This window comes from Prionailurus viverrinus, chromosome B3 (genome assembly GCF_022837055.1).
Source record: "Prionailurus viverrinus isolate Anna chromosome B3, UM_Priviv_1.0, whole genome shotgun sequence".
NCBI classification, from domain to species: domain Eukaryota; kingdom Metazoa; phylum Chordata; class Mammalia; order Carnivora; family Felidae; genus Prionailurus; species Prionailurus viverrinus.
Window position 1 is genome coordinate 77,454,655 of NC_062566.1, and position 20,765 is coordinate 77,475,419.

Here is a 20,765-nt window from a genome sequence, read left to right on the forward strand (position 1 = left end):
CTGACTGTGAGGATACCCATGTTATTTGACTGAACACAAAACTACTAACTCATATCCTTGTACTTATGTATTCATCCTGGCTCACCCTCAGCCCTATTTGATAGATAATTGCTAGTACACACCCTTTTAATGCCACCAGATTATTTTTCCATTACCTAGCTGAGGCCCACAGTTGGCAAATACAGAACTTGGTGAAGGTAAGAATCTAGAATCAGGAAATCTGTTTCTGGATGAGTCAAGGGAATTTTTAAGACCTGTGAGCCCTGACTGTCCTTGGGGACCTGGAAATGACAGATTTTGCTCTGAGAACACTTTCTTCCAGCATCATTGCCATATCACCAACCACGTGTGTCACCTGCAGAGCAAGAGAAACCCAAGTTTTCTGACCGTTGTCTGCTCAGAGAGTTCTGAGCAAAACTGCTCCTCCCCTTGAGGTTCAGTCAAATGGAACCTCCTTTGTGACCTCTGCATTCCTATTGCTGAGGAAAGAGGAAAACGCTGGGTTCTGGAGAGCTCATCTAACCTGTTCAAAAGACAGGATTTCTGACTCTTCTCAGAGGGCAGGTTTTTGTTCCTCATGTGAACCTTTATAAAAATACTGTCCAATAGTGGTAAGTCAGAGTCTTCTTGATGTATCTTATTTTAATTCCTTTTAGTCATTCCATTAGGATGTTTATTTTATTGTGTGTTGTCATTTTGGTGTGCTATGTTTCTTTGGCTGTTCTGAGTCTTGTATATATGAATTTGGATAGGTGTGCTAGCATTACACATATATTTGCTAACTAGAGGATGTGTTTGCTCCTTTGGAACTGCTCTGATTGAAAGAATGTTTTTTTTAATGTGTGCTTCATGGTTAAGCTTTAGCTGTGTTTGACTCTATGTAATCGGTTTTTTTAAACATATACCCATATATATATTATTAAGTAAACTTTCTCCTCCTTGTTCCCCATGGGAAGCCATGCATAAAAAAGGAATGTAATAGAAGACGAAATTCCAGTGCCTGGGCGCTCTTTGTTACTTTCTCAGACAATGGTTAAAATCTTTACCGTAGAAAGAAACTCTTGCTTATGCAGATGGATAGAGGAACTCATAAACTGTTTTAAGTTTATTTTCATGACTTCCCTCTGGTCACTCTCCTAATATCTTTGTCATTTCCCCCATGTTACCCAGGACCAACTTGGATCTCTCAGCTAGTTATCTGGGCCTTTGTGGTCTTGCCCTGACTCCTGAAGCATGGCATTAAACCTGAAGGTCTCTTAAGATTTTGGGGTTTTGAGGGTCAGAGAAGAAAGTTCTGACTTAGGTTGGAGTTTGAGATCACAAGTATCCAGAATTCTTTTCAAATATTGAATGAATTGATGTCACTGCTCTGTTCATAAAGATGCTGCATCTTATACCAGTGGAGATGACAACTTACAGGACTAGTATGGAGAAACTAGGATGGAGTATTTAACATCCATTAGCATTTGAGCTTCCTCAACTTGCAGGGTCTGCTCAATTTCTTACTGACCCAGTGCCTATAAATCAGTGCTTATTTGAATGGGAGACTTTATCTTCTTGGCATAGAGATAGATAATCCCTTGTATAAGAAATAACAGGCTAGGACAGCATGGCAATTGTTGTTACTGTTATTACTGCTGCCCTACTACTACTTGTGTTGCTGTTATTGTTGCTGCTACTTGCTTTTCTGATGATAATTACAGCTGATGCTGCTGTGGCTGCTCCTACTGCTCTTAGTACTTCTGTTGCCGTTGCTAGTCACCATTCACATGGTCAGTTCTATGCTAGATGCTGTGGGAATTAAAAAAAAAAAAAACATTGTCAAAGACTTCAAGATGTTTGTAATTTACATAAGACCAACCTGAGAAATAACGGCTGGCAAACAAGCACAGTAATTACCATTTATTTAGCACCAGTATGTGCCAGATGCTTTACATAATTAGCGCATTTAGCTATCTGGCCACTTTAAGAGACAGGTCTTATTATTAACTTTTTTCAATAGATCTGGAAACTATGTTCAGGGTGGGCAAGTAATGTGCCCATGACCACACAGCTAGTGAATGACAGAGCTGGGATTTAAAGTTAGGTCTGTCAGGCTCTAAAACTTACACCATTTTCATTAGGCTGGCTTGTCTTTAAGTGTAGAAAGCACATACCCCTTTATTATTTGGGGGGAATTTTAGAATAGTGTCCAGAAACAGCAGGGCATGTATCATGAAAAAACAGAAACACAGAGAATATAAATGACCCTCAGAGCTAGTTACCGGGACTGAGACTCATGAACCCCAATTCCTAGCTGTTGTTCTGCTTCCCTATAGAGCAACAGTGTTTTACTGATTCTATTTATAGAGCAATCCTGAAAATTACCACAGGCCCAGAGACTTTTAGGCCAGGGAGACAAAAGTTCTAGCAATTATTAAGATTGTATTTCCTTGTATACCTGCCATGTCATGTACTTAATGCAACCATATTCACTTTGATCAGCAGCATTATCTTTTTTTTTTTTCTTCAATGTTTATTTATTTTTGAGAGACAGAGAGAGACAGAGTATGAGCAGGGAGGGGCAGAGAGAGAGGGAGACACAATCCAAAGCAGGCTCCAGGCTCTGAGCTGTCAGCACAGAGCCTGATGAAGGGCTTGAACTCACGGACTGTGAGATCATGACCTGAGCTGAAGTTGGGCGCCCAACCGACTGAGCCACCCAGGCACCCTGCAGCATTGTCTTTATAGCACCTTTGCCCCCTGAGCAGCATTGACGTTATAGCATTGAAATAAATGTCTGGTCTGGGGCTCAATAGTTTGGAGATGTATGTATTGTTTTGATCAACAAGAATTTATTGAAAATTCACCAGTGTCAAAATGTACCTAGTTTTTGTAGGCAAGACATTTACAGTTGGTGGCCTTTAAAATGCAAGGAATTGTTAGAAGCTGTTTAAGTTTCCTCTCCATGATCTGTACATGGCTCACATAGTGTGGATTATTGGATTGAGTGCTTCCTCTTTTTTTCCAATGCTGGTTGAATTCTGGGCTGCTACTGGGGGAACCAAGATGGTGAAGTTAGGATGCCTGGAGAGATATGTTAATGAGGGAAGGTCTGTGTTCCAGATGTGAATATAAACATTTTGAGGATTATATTTTATGTCTTGGAGGTTAAGGGTATAGGCTTTGTGGTGAGTCTACCTACCTGGTTCTGCCACTGTATAGGCAGCAAGATGTTGGGCATCTCTGGATGCCTCTGTTCCTTATTTGCAAAATGATAATGAGTACCTCTTTTCCAGGATTCCTTTTTTTTCCCTCCCAGATTAAAGATTTAAATGCGTTAATAAAGATTAAGTGAGTTAATATGTACTCTAACAGTGCCCGTCACATAGTTAGCTATTATAAGCATAATTATTATTATAATTAAGTAGCTCACCTTTGACAAAAATATTTGAATGCCTTACTCTATATACCTTTGCTGTATATGCCTCCTTAGTAATTTAAGCTGAGAGTGTATTTTTAAAAGGTAGCTTTTAGAAACAATGAAAAATGGAAGAAATATACCAATTTATAGATTAATAGAAGAGCCCATTTCTGAGAAGCCCAGATGAGCAGGAAGTATTTGGAAACTCTATTAGAAGAATAGCATTTAATTTTTGCCTTTTCCTAGTTTAAATTCTGGGTGGCTCCATAACCCTCTCACCTCCTAGACTGAGGAGGTGAGTCTGAAGGCACCTCCTGTGCCTTCTTTAAGGCACATTCAAGATCCTTTCATTCTGCTTCCCTGTCCAGCTTCATCTTACATGCTCCCCCTCACCTTGTGTAAATCAAGTGAACAGGGACAGTGTGGATCAGTACAAATAGGTCAGTCTTAGTAGAAAAACTCAAATGTTTCTCTTCTAGTCATAGCAAGTTTGTAGTGCTTTTTCGCGTACATTAATTATTCACTTGTACTTCACATAGGGCAACACATTTACTCTCCATTTTCACATGTGAATTATTTAGTTCAGTGGTTCTCAGTTCTGACTGACCATTAGAATAATTGGGGGAGGCTTTGAAAAATACATGTAGTAGTTCAAATATTATAGTGGTTGATTTCTTTTCATTGAACAGTCCACTGTGGGTATTTCTGCTTGAAGGGCAATTCTCTCCCACTGATGATGCTCAGGGTTGTCCATCTTGGGGGCTTAGGGATGCCCAGGTCTCCCAGGTATCATCTCATTTGCCTGACATTTCTTCCCTTCCCCATCAAAGTTTACCTATTCCAGGAATTGGCAACATAGATGGGCCCTGAAGGCATTATGCTAAGTGAAGTAAGCCCGAGAAAGACAGATATTACATGATCTCATATACATATGGAATCTTAAGAAAACAAACAAATCACACTCATAGATATGGAAAACAGACTGTTGATTGACAGAGGTGGGCGGTGAGAGGTGGGCAAAGAGTCAAAGGACGTCAGAAAAGTACAAACTTCTAGTTACAAAATAAATAAGTCCTGGGGATGCAATGTATCACACTGTGACTACTGTTAATAATACTGTATTGTATATTGGAAAGTTGCTAAGACAATAGATCTTAAAAATTATCATACACACACAAAATTGTCACTGTACTGTATGTGGTGATAGATTTTGGTGATTATTTTGCAATATATACATATATAGAATCATTATGTTTACACCAGAGACTAATATAATGTTATATGTCAATTACATCTCAAAAAAAATTTTGCTCTTTTGAGTTCCATTTCTCCATAGGAATGGAATCTGGCTAATCTAATTTGGGCTAATAGTAATATGTTACATTTCATAATACCTTATAGTTTATTAGTACTGAATGATAATAATAACCAACATCTATTGAGTGTCTGGTATATGCCAGGTATCATATTGGATGCTTCAATTCATATAAGAATGTAAGCTCCCAAAACACAGGGATCCTGTGTTGTCCACTGATGTATACCAAGTATCTAGAAGACTGCTCAATAAATGTTTGTTGAGTGGATGAGTATTTATTAAATGTATAAATGGATAACCTTTATAATAATAACATTGAAAAGCAGAATTATTATCCCCATTTTCCAGAAAAAAATGTGAGGCTTGGAATCAGTGCTTTGCCTAAGGACACACACTTAGGTGAGTACAGAACCTAGAGAGGAATTCAGGTTCCAAAGCCTACATTCTTTTATAACTTTTTATCTTTCTTTCCTTCCCTTTGCTTCTCCTCTTCTACTTTCCATTTCCCTCACTCTTTTTCTTTCCCATTTTTTCATTCCTCTCTCTCTTCCCTGCCTATTTTTCTCTTCCTCGTTCTCCTATCCCTTTGACTCCCCTTTCTCCCTTTTGCTTTTCCTCTTTTCTTCCATCTCTTTTCTTCTCCTTTTTCCTTCTTCCTTCCCCTTTATGCATTCTTCCTTTCCATCATCCTTAAAGCACTTATGGCATTTTACTTCTTAGACTCTCATAACATTATTAGGTAAGCAGGGCAGTAATTCCTTATTTGCAGATGAAGAATCTGAGAGACTTTAAATGACTTGGCTGATTTCCCATGGCTAGTTAATGTTTGGGCTTCAACCTAATTGTCTTTCCACCATCCTGGTTAGTGCCTGTCTCACAGCACGCACTGCCTTGCAGGTATCAATGGTTGCTGATGGCAGATGGTGATACGTCTCCTCCAAAAAGTTCATTAGCTTCCAACTGAGTGGAGTGAATCCTGAGGTAATTTAGGAGCCAGAGCGGGTGTGTGGGGGAGACCATGGGGAAGGTGGGACTTGGATTCTCCTCAGATCCCACCATCTGAGTAACATTTACTCATAAAGCTATCTCCTGCAGAAGAGGACTCCAGACTGATTGCAAAACCCACCAATGCATGGCAGCCCTACCCAGCCATTGGAAGTAGTGCCTCAGGATGGAGCCTCTTTTGGGGGTGGGTGTTACTATTTACTTTTTTTCAAAATCACCCCTTGAAGCCCCACATAAGTAAATGGTGCTGGCTCCTCTTTCCTTGGGGCATCGTCTTTTTCTTCAGTATAGCTCATCTCATATTGTATATTAGTGGTATTTTACAGCACATCACTAACACCTCAAAACCTGGACCACACATTTTTGTAGTGCTGAGCAACCACAGTGGCTACTGTCTACAATGATGCCACACTTCCTGGGTATTTTAAAACATTAAGCCAAGGGCCAACACACCAACTAAAACAGGCCCTGAGTATTTTAATATTACATTAGTTAGGAAAAAGGTTTATTTCCTGACCAAATTCCATACAAGATTTGGATGTCTTTTGTCGTTGTTGTTGTTGTCATTTTCTTTTCTCTCTGTAGTTTACTGAAGTATTTCTGACAAATAAAATTGTAAGATATTTAAAGTGTACAATGTGATGATTTGATATATGTATACTTTGTGAAATGATTACCTATCACCTCACACAGTTACTTTTTAAACTTTTATTTTATTTGTTTTTGGTGAGAATGCTTAAGATCTACATTCTTAGCAGATTTAAAGTATACAATACAGACTTAACTATAGGCATTATTCTGTACATTAGATCCTGGGAACTTATTCATCTTATAACTGAAAATTTGTAACCTTTGACTAAGTTCTCCCTCCAAGTCCCCAGCAACCACCATTCTACTCTGTTTCTAGGAGTTCAATGTTTTTTTTGTGTTTTTCTTTTTTCTTTTCTTTCTTTCTTTTTTTTTCAGATTCCACATGTAAGGGATACCATACAGGATTTTTATTTCTTCATCTGGCTTTTTCTACTCAGCATAACCCCCTAGGTTCATCCATGTTGTCACAAATGGCACTTGTTCCTTCTTTTTTTTATGGCTTAATAACCCTCATTTCTTTGTCCATTCATCTGTTGATGGACAGGTTGTTTCTGCATCTTGGCTAACGTGAATAATGTTGCAATGAACATGAGAATGCAGGCATCTCTCTGAAAGAGAGATTTCACTTCCTTTGGATATATACTCAGAAGTAGAATTCCTGGACCATATGGTAACTCTATTTTAATTTTTTGAGGAACCTCCGTACTGCTTTCCACAATGGTACCAGTTTACATTCCCACCAACAGTGTATAAGAGTATAAGCGTTCCTATATATGAAAGACCCACCGCTAATATCATCCTCAGTGAGGAAAAATTGAGAGCTTTCCCCCTAAGGTCAGGAACACAACAGTGATGTCCACTCTTGCCACTGTTATTCAACACAGTATTGGAAGTCTTAGCCTCAGCAGTCAGACAACACAAAGGAAAAAATGCATCAAAATCGGCAAGGAAGAAGTCAGACTTTCACTCTGCAGATGATATGATACTCTGTATGGAAAACCCAAAAGATTCCACCAAAAAACTTCTAGAACTAATTCATGAGTTCAGCAAAGTCACAGGATATAAAATCAATGCACAGAAATCGGTTATATTCCTATACACCAATAATGAAACAACAGAAAAAGAAATCAAGGAATCAATCCCATTTACAGTTTCACCAAAAACCATAAAATACCTAGGAATAAACCTAACCAAAGAGGTGAAAAATCTATACACTGAAAACTATAGAAAGCTTATGAAAGAAATTGAAGAAGACATAAAAAATGGAAAAATATTCCATGCTCCTGGATTGGAAGAACAAATATTGTTAAAATGTTGATACTACCCAAAGCAATCTACATTTTCAATGCAATCCCTATCAAAATACACCAGCATTTTTCAGAGCTAGAACAATCCTAAAATTTGTATGGAACCAAAGAAGACCCCAAAGAGCCAAAGCAATCCTGAAAAAGAAAACCAATGATGGAGGCATCACAAGCTTGGACTTGATGGGTATTGAAGAGGGCATCTTTTGGGATGAGCACTGGGTGTTGTATGGAAACCAATTTGACAGGAAAATTCATATATTAAAAAAAAAAATGACATCCAGATGGCTAAAAGACACATGAAAAAAGACACATGAAAAAAGCCCTCCACATCACTCATCATCAGGGAAAGACCAATCAAAACCACAATGAGATACCACCTCACACCAGTCAGAATGGCTAACATTAATAACTCAGGCAATAACAGATGTTGGTGAGTACACAGAGAAAGGGGAACCTTCTTACACTGCTGGTGGGAATGCAAACTGGTGCCGCCACTCTGGAAAACAGTATGGATGTTCCTCAAGAAATTAAAAATAAAACTAGCCTACAATCCACTACTGGTAGTAATTGCACTACTAGGTATTTATCCAAGGGATACCGATGTGCTGTTTTGAAGGGTCACATACACCCCAATGTTTATAGCAGTGTTATCGACAATAGCCAAAATATGGAAAGAGCCCAAATGTCCATCGATGGATGAATGGATAAAGAAGATGTGGTACATATATATACAATGGAGTATTACTCAGCAATCAGAAAGAATGAAATTTGCCATTTGCAACTACATGGATAGAACTAGAGGGTATTATGCTAAGTGAAATTAGTCAGAGAAAGACACATACCATATGTCTTCACTCATATAAGGAATTTAAAATACAAAACAGATGAACATAAGGAAAGGGAAGCAAAAATAATATAAAAACAAGGAGGGGGACAAAACATAAGAGACTTAAATATAGAGAACAAAGTGAGAGTTGCTGGAGGGGTTGTGGGAGGGGGGGATGGGCTAAATGGGTAAGGGACTTAAGGAATCTACTCCTGAAATCATTGTTGCACCATGTGCTAACTAACTTGGATACAAGTTAAAATAATTAATTAAAAAAATAAAAAACACTTCCTTGAGAAAGAAAGTATAAGGGTTCCTTTTTCTCCATATCCTTACCAACATTTGCTCTCTCATTTTTTTGTTAATAGACATCATAACAGGTGTGAAGTGATATCTCATGGTTTTGATTTGTATTTCCCTGATTAATGATGTTGAACATCTTTTTATATTTTGCTATTTGCTATATGTATATCTTCATCGGGAAAATGTCTCTTCAAGTCCTTTGCTCATTTAAAAATCTGGTTTCTTTTTCTATTGAGAGAATTCTGAGAGTTCCTTATATATTTGGAACGTCATTGGTTATATGGTTTGCAAACATTTTCTCTTTTATTAATTGTTTCCTTTGCTGTGCAGATACATTTTAGTGTGATATAGCCTGCTTGTTTATTTTTGCTTTTGTTGCTTATGTTTTCTGTGTCATACCACAAAGATCTCTTTTATTAATTGTTTCCTTTGCTGTGCAGATACATTTTAGTGTGATATAGCCTGCTTGTTTATTTTTGCTTTTGTTGCCTATGTTTTCTGTGTCATATCACAAAGAGCCATTGATGGAGCTTTTGGGTGGCTCAGTCAGTTAAGTGTCCAAGTTTTGATTTCGGCTCAGGTCATGACCTAGTAGTTTTTGAGATCGAGCCCTGCATCAGGCTCTATGCTGACATTATTGGGATTCTATTTCCTTCTCTCTCTGCCCCTCCCCCAATCACACACACACACACACACACACACACACACCCCTCTCTCTCTCTCTCTCTCTCAAAATAAACAAATAAACTTAAAAAAAATCCTTAACAAGACCAGTATCAAAGAGGTTTTCCCCAATATTTCCTTCTAAGAGTTTTATGGTTTCAGGTCTTATCCTTAAGTCTTTAATCCATTTTGAGTTAATTTTTGTGTAAGATATGGGCCCAGTTTCAGTTTTGTATGTGGGTACCCAGTTTTCCCAGTACCATTTATTGAAGAGGCTAGTTTTCCCCATTTTTTATTCTTAGTGACTTTGTTGAAAATTAGTTGACCATATATTCATGGTTTTATTTCTCTATTCTGTTTAATTGACCTATGCGCCTATTTTTATGACAATACCACAATGTTTTCATTACTATATAAGATAGTTTGAAATCAGGAAGTATGATGCCTTTTCTTGCTCTCCTCTTATTGCTGAAGGTTGCTTTAGCCTTTTGTAGTATTTTATGGTTCCATGCAATTTTAGTATGGCTTTTCTATTTCTGTAAATGCATTGGAGTTTTTTTTTAAATTTTTTAAAATGTTTATTTATTATTGAGAGACAGTGAGAGATAGAGCATGAGCATGGGAGGGGCAGAGAGAGGAGGAGACACAGAATATGAAGCAGGCTCCAGGCTCTGAGCTTTCATCACAGAGCCCCACATGGGGCTGGAACCCACAAACCGTGAGACCATGACCTGAGCCAAAGTCAGATGCTTAACCGACTGAGCCACCCAGGCGCCTCTAAATGCATTGGAGTTTTGATAGAAATTGAATTGTGTCTGCAGATTGCTTTGGGTAAAATGCACATTTTCACAATATTAATGATTCTAATCCATGAATATGGGATGTCTTTATATTTATTAGTGTCTTCTCCAATTTCTTTCATCAGTGTTTTATAGTTTTCAGTGTATAAATCTCTAGCCTCCTTGGTTAAATTTATTCCTAAGTTTTTTATTCTTTTGTGTGCTATTGTAAATGGGATTGTTTTCTACTTTCTTTTTTGGGTACTTTGTTGTTAGTATATAGAAACACAACTGATTTGTGAAGACCTGGGTTTTCTTAATCTCTTTGGGATACTGAACAGAAATACAATAGATTGGGTAGTTTATTAACAGCAGACATTTATTTCTCACAGTTGTGCAGTCTGGGAAGTCAAAGATTAAGTGTCTGGTAGAGTCAATGTCTGATGAGTGCTCACTTCCTCTTCACAGATGATACCTCTTTGCTTTGCCATCACATGGTGAAAGGGGACAAGGGAACTTTCTCTGGCCTCTTTTATAAGGGCACCATCCCATCAGGAGGGATCCACCTTCAAGAACTAATGACCTCTGAAAGTCTCCACCTCCTAATACCATCACCTCTGGGGTGGGTATTTCAACTTTTGAGTTTTTGGAAGGAACACAAATATTCAGTCCATAACACTGAGTAAGCACTGTGAACATAGAGCTAGGTCAAGCAATGCTTTTATGACTTGTTTTTTCATGATAATCTCAATATATGTATTTATATATAACCCTTATAAACCCTTATGTGTTTTATGTGGTATATGTTCTTTATGTGACATGTATACTTATGAATATTTTAGATTTACTTTTATGCTTATGTCTCTGTAATCCCTTTCAAAAGAATTCCATGAAGCAATATATCTTGTATTATGGTGAAATGTTTTTATAACAAGTATGTTGATAGAATGTTTATTTCAGCAATAAATTGGTAAATTTAATAATAAAATGATGTTGCCTAGAGTAAAGGGAAAGATTGGTAATGTGTACAAAAACTCATTCCCACCCATGTTTCTGAGTCTATATGTATATGGTGTGTTTATATGCACATACATTCATAGGAAAAGAAATGACTTTTTCTAACTAAAATTGTCTTGGAAAACCACATCTTTCTAGAATGTATTATGTTTATGCTGGAAGAATATTTATAAATGAGGGTTAGTTATTATATTAATAATTTTCTCAGTAAGAGGAGGAGTCTAGTTTAAAAGGTTGTGGAGGCTAAAAATGCTTTGTTAGTTATAAGACTGAGTTGTAAATAACTTGAAACAGATATCCTGACCACTATCCCCTCTATGTCTGATGGCACATAGTAGGTGTTTGCTTGCTGACTTGCTTTATCATTTTTGGTCAGATCTTCTCAGTAGTACCCTGAAGACTGTTTACTTGAGTAGACAAGATTCAGACCTATGAAAAAATTAAATTCTAAAATAAGGAAGCTTCAGAAATACAGTGCAGAGTTTAAATAGCTTGTAACCCCCTGCTTCATAAGTTGGTCCCGACTGTTTCCTTTCCCTGTGTAAAGCAGCACAACTGTGCTTCCACCAGCACATTAACGCCACTTGGTTTCATGTTAAAGGTTTGTGTTTGGAGTTAAATCTAAGTGAAGCAGTAAACCATACTCTCTATAAAGTCAGGCAAGATAAAATCTTAAATTCAGAAGGATGGCAGGGAAATGTCTCAACAGGTTGAAACCAGTTTCTATGGACAAAATCACCCCAACGTCTGCTTCAGGCTCCAAATCTACGTGTTCATTCAGGGTCTAATCTACCTTCCCTGGGCTTTTTGAGGCTTTTTGGCCTTTATTGATGGGAATTTTCCCAGGGAAAGGACATAGGAATGGGGCTCAGCCTGATAGGGGTGTGAGGTCACTGTCATCAATCCAGGAATGTCCAGGAGTAAAGATAATGCCTTGCATTTTTCTTGTGGGAGAAATCTTGCCAATTCAGGCCCTGATCCTGACACTGTTAGGGTCTCATTGCTGAGGCCCAACACTTCAGAACCCAACCTTTTCTTTCCCTCCCAAGGAGGCTACATGCTAATGGTGCCCAGTTGCACCTTACACAATGTCTCTAATGGCTTTCTGGATCAGTTAGGTCTCTGTTTACTGTGATTGAAATCCTAAAACATACTGGGTGATGCAGAAAAATGGACCTTTTGGCTCTTGTAACCTACAGAGCCAGAGTAGGGCTGATTTCTGGCTCAAGCAGTCTCTCCAGCTCAACTCAACTCTGCTGTGCTCTTTCTTTCATTGGCTTTATTCCTAGACAGGTTCTTCATTCATGAATGCAAAATGGGCGAGCAGCTTCAAATTTGACATCCTTTCACTTTTAGAACCAGGAGCCAACAATGATTTTCATTAAAATGTCTCATTGCATCTCATTGGCTTCAGTGGGGCCCCATACCCATCTCTAACTAATTAATGTCTGTAGGTCAGGGGAATATAACAAACTGGCTGGCTTAAGACTGAGTCGCATGCTCCATTCCTTTAATTGGATTCCCGCCCAAAACATATAACCTAGGATGTTGGAAGACGTGATGTCTGGAAATAATAAATCCAAACTTCAGGTAACCACAATAATAACTGATATAACTTTTATAATTATTATTATATATATAATATATTATATATAACTTATGTAAGTTATATATAATATAATATATATATAATATATAACTTATATAAGTTATATATAACTTTTATAATTATTATAATAATAATAACTGATATAACTTTTATATCATTATTATGGCTGAAAGTTCTATTGTGACCACCAGTGATTAATAATTTTCAGACAAGAATTTTTGCTTTATATGGATATCTAAAGAACGTAGAGAGATGCTGAGCATTCAACAATAAGAGTCACTAATGTCCACTATAGTTTGGTATTCAAGTATTTTTGGTTTCCAGATATCCTCAGAAAGTATATAAAATATACTGATTGAAGGGGCATCCATAGGCAGCTTGGGTGTGTGGTCATAAAAGCATGTGGTTGGAGTGTTTGAATGCTTGAAAATTTTATGAATGAAGGTCAATTTTGAAGCCAGAATTGGGCATTTTTGTTAGAAGATTAGCTAAACACTTTATCCTTTTGTGAAAGAATTTGACCTTTGGTTAAGCTCTGTTCTCCTGGAAACCTGAAAATGATAAAATGTCAGTAATATTTTTAGGCAACAATGCTATGGGGAAAAATGGCCCTTTGTTAGTAAAAATTACTACTGGAAAGTAGGAGAATTTCCCTGGTTTGGTCCCAACTGTGCTCTCTAAGAGGAGCTGTTTGTCCATTCTGCCTATGGCCCTAGCTTTGGGGGAATCTCTAAGAGGTCCCTTCCCTACCATCCATTATGTTATCTGGCTACATCTGCAGTGAGTGATGAGGGGCAAGCCCTTCTTAGTCTGGATTGAGATAACTGTAAATTCTGAGAGGAAGCCATAGGTTGGATATTTTCTGAGTACAGTGATTCGTATAACTGGGGATAACTTTTGTGGGAACCTTGGAAATTATGTCTATGAAATTGTTACAAAGATATGGGCTTCTATGAGGAATAATGCTTTTAAGGATGGGTGCTCTTAAACTTGCCTATGTTCTGCTCATTGCTCTTGAGCTGTCACCTAGGGGCCAGATAAAATAGCTTCTGGATACTGTGTGGGTTGCTGAACTGTTTCCCGCAAGACTCCTGCAGAAGAGTAATGCCTGATGCTGCCTTGCTGGCAAACTCTCTAGCAGACTGGTTGGCTATGATAGTCTTGTGTGTCTGAATGTTCACTTGGGCTCAAGAAGACCCATTGGTGGTATTGCAGACACATATGTAAAATGTAGCCCGAAACAAGGCTCAGATTCCTGATATCATGATGTGGCAGATAACTATATATTATGCCTGTTTCCTTTTCTTCCTGGGTACAAAGCTAGATTGTATTTCCCAGTCTCTCCTACAGTATGTGTGGCTATTTGACCAAATTTTAACCAATGGAATGTGGATGGAAGTGTAGAAAAGTACTTCCAGATCTGGCCCATAAAAACCCTCCCTGTGCCATCTCCATCTGCCCAATGACTGCCAAGGACTCTAAGGTTCTAGAGGAGGGCAAAATCTCAAGATAGAGTCCCTGAATCACCATATAGAAGGTCACCTGCAATCAGAACATCCATTTAGACTTCCACTGAACAAGAAACACACCATTGTTATATTTATCCAGGGTATTTTGGAGGCTCACCTGTGAAATCAGCTAGTACTTCCCCCAGCTAACAGTTGCTAACTAACATCTACTAGGCCTCAGATTCAGACATTTTAACATAATACACTAAGGGATGCAGGCTTGTCACATTTCCAGGAATAACTTCAGGGTTTTTTAAACCTCTAAAATGCAAACAGAAGATGTATGTTTACATCGTGAGCTGTTGATTTGGAAATAATACTCATTTACTCCTGATATGGTAAGAATTTGGGACACAACTCCTAATTGTAAGTAGGGGAAAATGGCCAGGAGGAAACATTTGTATAAATGTTGCTCTGTCTGTAATAACACCACCAATTTCTGCCTCCCAGTTCAGAATGGCAGAGAAAGGCTGCAAGTAGACTGTTGTACTAAAGATGAGAGAAGTTTCTACAGCCTTTTCTACAGCCTCCAGACTGGAACAGGGACTCAAGGGGATTCTAGCCCATTGTTGCTTACAGTCCTGTTTCCTACCTAGACTGTGGATGGACAGCCAGTGGAAAATTAGTCCATGAAAAAAGGATTCTATGGTCAAATAAATTAGGGAAATACTACATAGTATATTCTCCCCATGAGGGATCTCAATGCATATAAGCAAATTAAAGACTCTGAGAAACTCTGTAATAAGGAATCCTGTTTTTAACTCTGTAAGTTTTTAGTAAGTAACAGTATAAATATTATAATTTTATTATGTTATTATATGTTATTAATTTAATTTATATTTTTTTATTGCTATAATTTTATTTATAATTAGATAATACATGTATAATAAACTACCCCCAAATCTGTTCAATACAGTAAAAGTTTATTTCTCACTCATTGAAGTTCCATGTGAGTCAGTGGGTGATTGGGAGAGCATGGCTATACCCCAGGTCATTGGGGCCAGAGACTCAGGCTCCATTCACAGTGTGGGGCTGTTATCTTCTAGGGCTTCAGAATTTTCCACTAGATTCTTTGCATCCAGCTAGCAGAGAGGGAAGTATGGGAAAGGCACACATGCTCCTAACTAACTTTAGAGATGTTTCTTTTTAGTTCCACTCACATTCCATTGGTGGGAACCAATTCTAAGGTCCACCTACAGGTAAGGGCACTGGGAATGTACCTGGAGGAAGAGGAGACACATGGATATTGGTGAGCAGTCTGAGTAGCTGTCACAAGTTGTCCTGCTGATCTCCAAATATTGTTTTCTCCTTTTTGCCCTATGGCAAGCATATTCAAACCCCGCGGAAGCTACCTAAATTCCCATCTAGTCATGAAATTCAGCTGAAAATCCAGCTGATTTAGTGATTTTAGTGATACAGAGTCATCTCTGTCAGAGGCAAAAAGGAAGACACATAGTGGTCCCTAACCCACAACCGTTCTGAAATCCTTCTCATCATTCAGGTCTGAAGCTTCCTGCCTCATTTCACTGATCTGGCCTTGATTCTCCTCTGCAGAAGAAATTCATTTATTCTTTGTTGTCCATGGCCCTGGCTCTGCACCCTGAGAGGATCTCCTGTCCATTATCTTCCTTGACCTCATCTGAAGTGAGTGGTAAGGAGTAAGCCCTCCTTAGTAGCAGATCTTACAAGCCATTTCCTAACCATCTTAGTCCAGGGTCCAGAATCTGGCTGGATGTACAAATGAGAGCTACAGAGCCTCTCCTGATTGGGGTGAGTGGGCTATTAATGACAGTAGTAATAAGGCTTGACATTTCTATGATGCTGGTTTCCAAATGCTTTTATATACATTATTGTATGCAGTCCTCAAAATAAACTCATGAGGTGGGGATGTTTAACAGTGAGAAAGGCCACTGGGAGGTCTAAAGTTAACTATTATAGGCCCATTCGCAAGGCAAGAAAACACTTTGTGACTTGCTTCTGTTTTTTGGGTCCCCCCCACCTTTTTTTTTTTTTTTTTTTACCTGATCTGAGCCATTTTTGGGGTTAGTTATTCAGCTATATCAGGTTGTTAAGAGTCTGACCTCAGATTTGATGAGCCACCATCCATCTCTTCCCAGTGAACAAAGACTTGCTTTTGGTAAAGGAGACTGACAAGGTTCTTCTCATTCTGAGAAACCATATTCAAATAGGAAATACCCAATTCCGCCCTGCTCTCTCCTCTTTATAGAACCATGGGATTTCAGTTCTAGAAAGGCCAGTAATATTGTTCTAGATCCATGACTCATTCCATCTTCCTCAGAGACTGAAGGGTTCTTCAGAAGTGTCTTCATGGGTCAGTTCAGAGCAGATGAGGTAGGGGGAGTGGGGGTTGAGAAAGGCTCATCAGTTTTGGTTCTGGGCTTATCACCCCTCAATCAGGGCAGCTTAGCTTTGGACTGTAGCATTAGAATAAAGCATTCAAGTACCAACAAAACTTGAAAACCATGGTTATTAGTGAAATACATTATCTCTGCAGATGAAAAACTTGAAGTCCAGAGAGGTTAATTGGCCTGAATGCACACAGATGCTCACTGGAAAAACTGGCATTAACACTATGTTTCCTGAATCCCAGATAAGTGTTTGCTCTGGAGTGGTTGCCTGTTATTTCTCTTGGTATATAGCATGTGGTCTAAGATTAAGGATGGGAGTCAAGCTCTGCCCGTGACTGAAGCATGGGTAGCTTGGGCAGGCAACTTCGACCTCTTGCTCTTGGTCTCACAAGTACTCATTAGGTGAAACAGGAACAATCCTAGCTTCCCATCCAGGGCAGGGCTGTTCTCTGAATGGCTGATGATGCACACTGCTAGAATCCTGGCATCTCTCAGGCATTTTGTCAGCCCCTATTTACCAAGGCACTCCGTGAATTTCTTCTGCCATTCTGTCTCTTCATCCCCCATGCAGTCAGCCAACAATGCCATTTACAATCTCAAGTTAGAGAGGACAACATAATTGTCTTGTTAGATTTTGGGCTTTTAGAATATTGTTCTTCTCCAGAGTTTGAGGATAGAGTGGAGGGAGGTCAGCTTGATTCTGTCTCAACCCATGGTCTAAGAGTATTAAATATGCAAAAAATGGCTGCTCTGTTCATATCTTCTCCTCCCCATACCCCTTCCCACCACATAATATTTGTTTATGCATAGGAATAGAAAAGAGTGATTACTTTAAATTTGCATTTCTTTCAACAATTGGGGAAATACCTTACTGTATCTTGTTTAAATGTGGCTTTTCAGGGGCACCTGGGTGTCCCAGTTGGTTGAGCGTCCAACTCTTGATTTTGACTCAGGTCATGATCCCAGGGCTGTGGGACTGAACCTCATGTTGGACTGTGTGGCCATGGAACCTGCTTAGGATTCTCTCTTTCTCTCCCTCTGCCCTCATCTCCTGCTTGCATGTTCTCTCTCTTTCTAAAATTAAAAAATTAAAAAAAAATGTGGCTTTTCACACAATTCCAGCTTTTGTGGGGGGAGAGGTGCAAGTAATTTCCTGCCGTGTCTTATTGTCCCCAGGGAAGGAAAACAGAGCTCCAATATTTGGGGCGTCAGTGACTGTGGAGGTTGGTTACTTGTTCCAACCACCAGGTTTGTTCCCAAAAAAGATTTGCATTTTGCCTGTGAGCAGGAGAGGTCCTCTGCAGGCCAAGGGATTGGGCCCTAGAATTGAGAGTGATGTGTTATGCCCTATAGATCATCCTTGCATGTGCCTGTCAATGCTCAACTGAGAGCTGGGGCTGTACTACATTAAGAAGGTCCTGAGGGTTGGTTTCCATCAGGGGAAATGATCAGGGCAGAGTTCATTGGTGGGAGTTTGCTCATGTTTTGAGAATTAAAACTTATTTATTTCAGAGTTAGAGTCACTTTCTCAGCTGTTTATATTCCATTTTTCATTTTTTCCTGCTCCCTGCTTTGTTCTTTCAGTTTTTGACAAGTGAACAAAAATTCTTTTTAATAACTTTTAAAAAGATGTCATCATGCTGTCCAGAGAGGAATAAGTGATCAAACTGCCTAACAGAGAAACACTGTGCATTTGTTTTTATTTGCTCAGTATTAAATCTGTATCCTCCCCAACCTCTTCTTTTCTAAATGTGTAACAACAAAGTAGGAGATAATTTTTATTTTTTTCCAATGTGCCTTCAGGGAAATCCCTTTTAAATCTATGGATTTTAGTCCAATGAGGGATCCTCTCCCTTTAGTCTACATTTTGCATATCGTCTGTTTCTTACAGGGCTTCCGTATTGTCTCAGGCTCCACTGGAAATGCAGCAAGGATTCCTAGCACATCCCAGTTGCCATAGCAACAGCAGTCTTTCCCATAATGAGCTGCATCATCTGAACTGATGTCACAGCATCATGCAGCAGGTCAAACAAGGCATCTCCTAGTATTGCATCCTACAGATGTGCTGTAAACATCAAAAGGAGACGGTGGGAGCGGGAGATGGTAAGTGTTGAATGTCCGGGCCTTAATTGCACGGCTGTTTTGTTGGTTAGTCGGTGTCTGCTAAGGCGGAGATGGGGGGATGTTGTCTGCTTAAAATGGACTAGGGAAAGAGGAGCTGTTTTACCTAAATCTGTTTTTCAGGCTGCTGGGTTAAGACAAAGGCCTGTAAGAGTCATACAGGAATCATAGTACATAGAATTATCCTTGCTCCATCTCTGCCTCTTATTTTTGGTGTTCTCATAGAATTTTTCATAAGCATAAGATAATTTTCTATTGCAAAATCCAAAATAGGCTCTGAAATGAGCAGTTCACAGCATTTCAGCATGGTGAAGATATATATTTCTTTTATTTGTTGGGCAGAGCTAATTGGTCCCCTATTTGCTCTTGTGATTTTTGAAATATTTAGTGATTTACAGTATGAAATTTAGTATCTACCTCGATTGGGTTTCAGTTTCTTCATGGCAAGGAGCGAATGCTGAATAAGCATTTGACATAACCCTGATGTGAAAGGGGATCTCTTGCCTGTTCACGACGGAATTTATTAAAAGCATGAAGACCCAAACCAAATGAAATTACTTGAGCCTTTTGATTTATATGGTCGTCCTTCAACCCACGTCCTTCATAGTTAGTTGAAAGCCTGCCACGATATTTTTCCATCTCCAGACAGTCTCTAAAATAGCTGGAGTTGTTTGCAGGCGGACTTGTAACAAGTCTGTTCTCTGCGGCAGTTGCAATGAAGGGTAACGCTGAAGAGAGCCTCTGGAAGTGCCAGTGGGTGCTGCTGTTAACTTTAGCCAGAATCTGGTAAGACGAATAAATAGCAGAGTTCCCAGGGACTGTGGTGAATACAGATCTCTGGGCTCAGTCATAACCTCAACTTAATTCTAAACTACAGTAAACATGTACCATGTTCATTTCAACTCTTAGCTATGTCTTTAGGCATCTTCGTTGCCTATATATATATATATATATATATATATATATATATATCCCCCCCTCAAAAAAAAAAAAACTGTAGTCTGACAGTACCAGTTAAGGAGCCGTGTGTTGCCTTTTGTTTTGGGAAATGAAATGGATTTTTCTGGTGCAGCTGATTGCTACGAAGACAGAGAAAGGAGGAGGCACATGTCAGTTCAGTTGATCAATATGTCCACTTGGAATCAGGGAGTGGTCTTTTGGCTCAGTGCTGCTGAGTTGATAGTTTTTATTTGAAAAGTCTTAAAGGAAAGAATGGCAACCCCCGAGTTGCCCTTCTTTTAGGCTGTTTATTGAGCCTAAAAGAGATGTATCCTAGGAAGCAGCAAAAGCAGTATCTCTAGTGAGCTTGGAGTGATTCTTTCTTTCTTTTTTTCCTCACAGTCGATCATATTGGTCCCATTAGGCACTAGCTGGAATGAGAGGCCTTAGATTTTAATTAGTTTGTTTATACATATCACATACATACTACTCTCCATCCTTTAAGCTTATATGGCTGACATGCAGCTCTATGGGATGGGAGAGGTCAGCTCAGCCTGGCTTTATTGCAAGCACTTAGGACCACGAATTGTTCGTTGCCTGCTTTTTTGTTGTATAATGCAAACAGAAAGCTTTGCTGGGACTGCTGGGTATGAACGCAGCTAAGTCAGAAGCTGTAAGGTGACAGGGAGGAGTCCTAGATGGAGATGGGGGAAGGGAAAGTGTATCTAGTTGCTGGATTATGAGTCTGGAGAAAATCACCCAGTGCCCATTAGAATTCTTTTAAAGTATTATTTCCAAGGAAAAGCAAGGAAGAAAGACTTGTTTGGTAACATGAATTGTTAGGAGTAAAAATAACCAAAGCCAGCATTTTAATGAGTTTTCTATTTGCTTAATTTTTGTTTCTTTTGTCTAACAGTGTGTTCAGCTGCTTCATCATGGGTGATTTGTACAATTACTGGAAGTCACAGAAGCCAGATTCCTTAAGGGCAGTGTTAGAAAAAGTGGAGTCA

The 20,765-nt window shown here is 38.9% G+C and overlaps 1 protein-coding gene across 7 annotated transcripts in view; it reads left to right on the forward strand.

Moving 5' to 3' along the window:
- Nucleotides 1-539: 539 nt before the first annotated feature.
- Nucleotides 540-20,765, forward strand: part of AKAP6 (A-kinase anchoring protein 6) — a 496,497-nt gene continuing 476,271 nt past the window's right edge. For 4 of the 7 annotated variants that reach the window (XM_047864354.1, XM_047864361.1, XM_047864360.1 and 1 more), the window contains exons 1-3: nucleotides 10,767-10,814; nucleotides 15,828-15,977; nucleotides 18,587-18,798. The gene's annotated coding sequence lies outside the window, so the exon portion shown is untranslated. Of the gene's footprint in view, nucleotides 612-10,766; nucleotides 10,815-15,827; nucleotides 15,978-18,586; nucleotides 18,799-20,765 lie in introns of those variants that run through there. The other 3 variants (XM_047864356.1, XM_047864355.1, XM_047864358.1) reach the window with 3 other exon arrangements.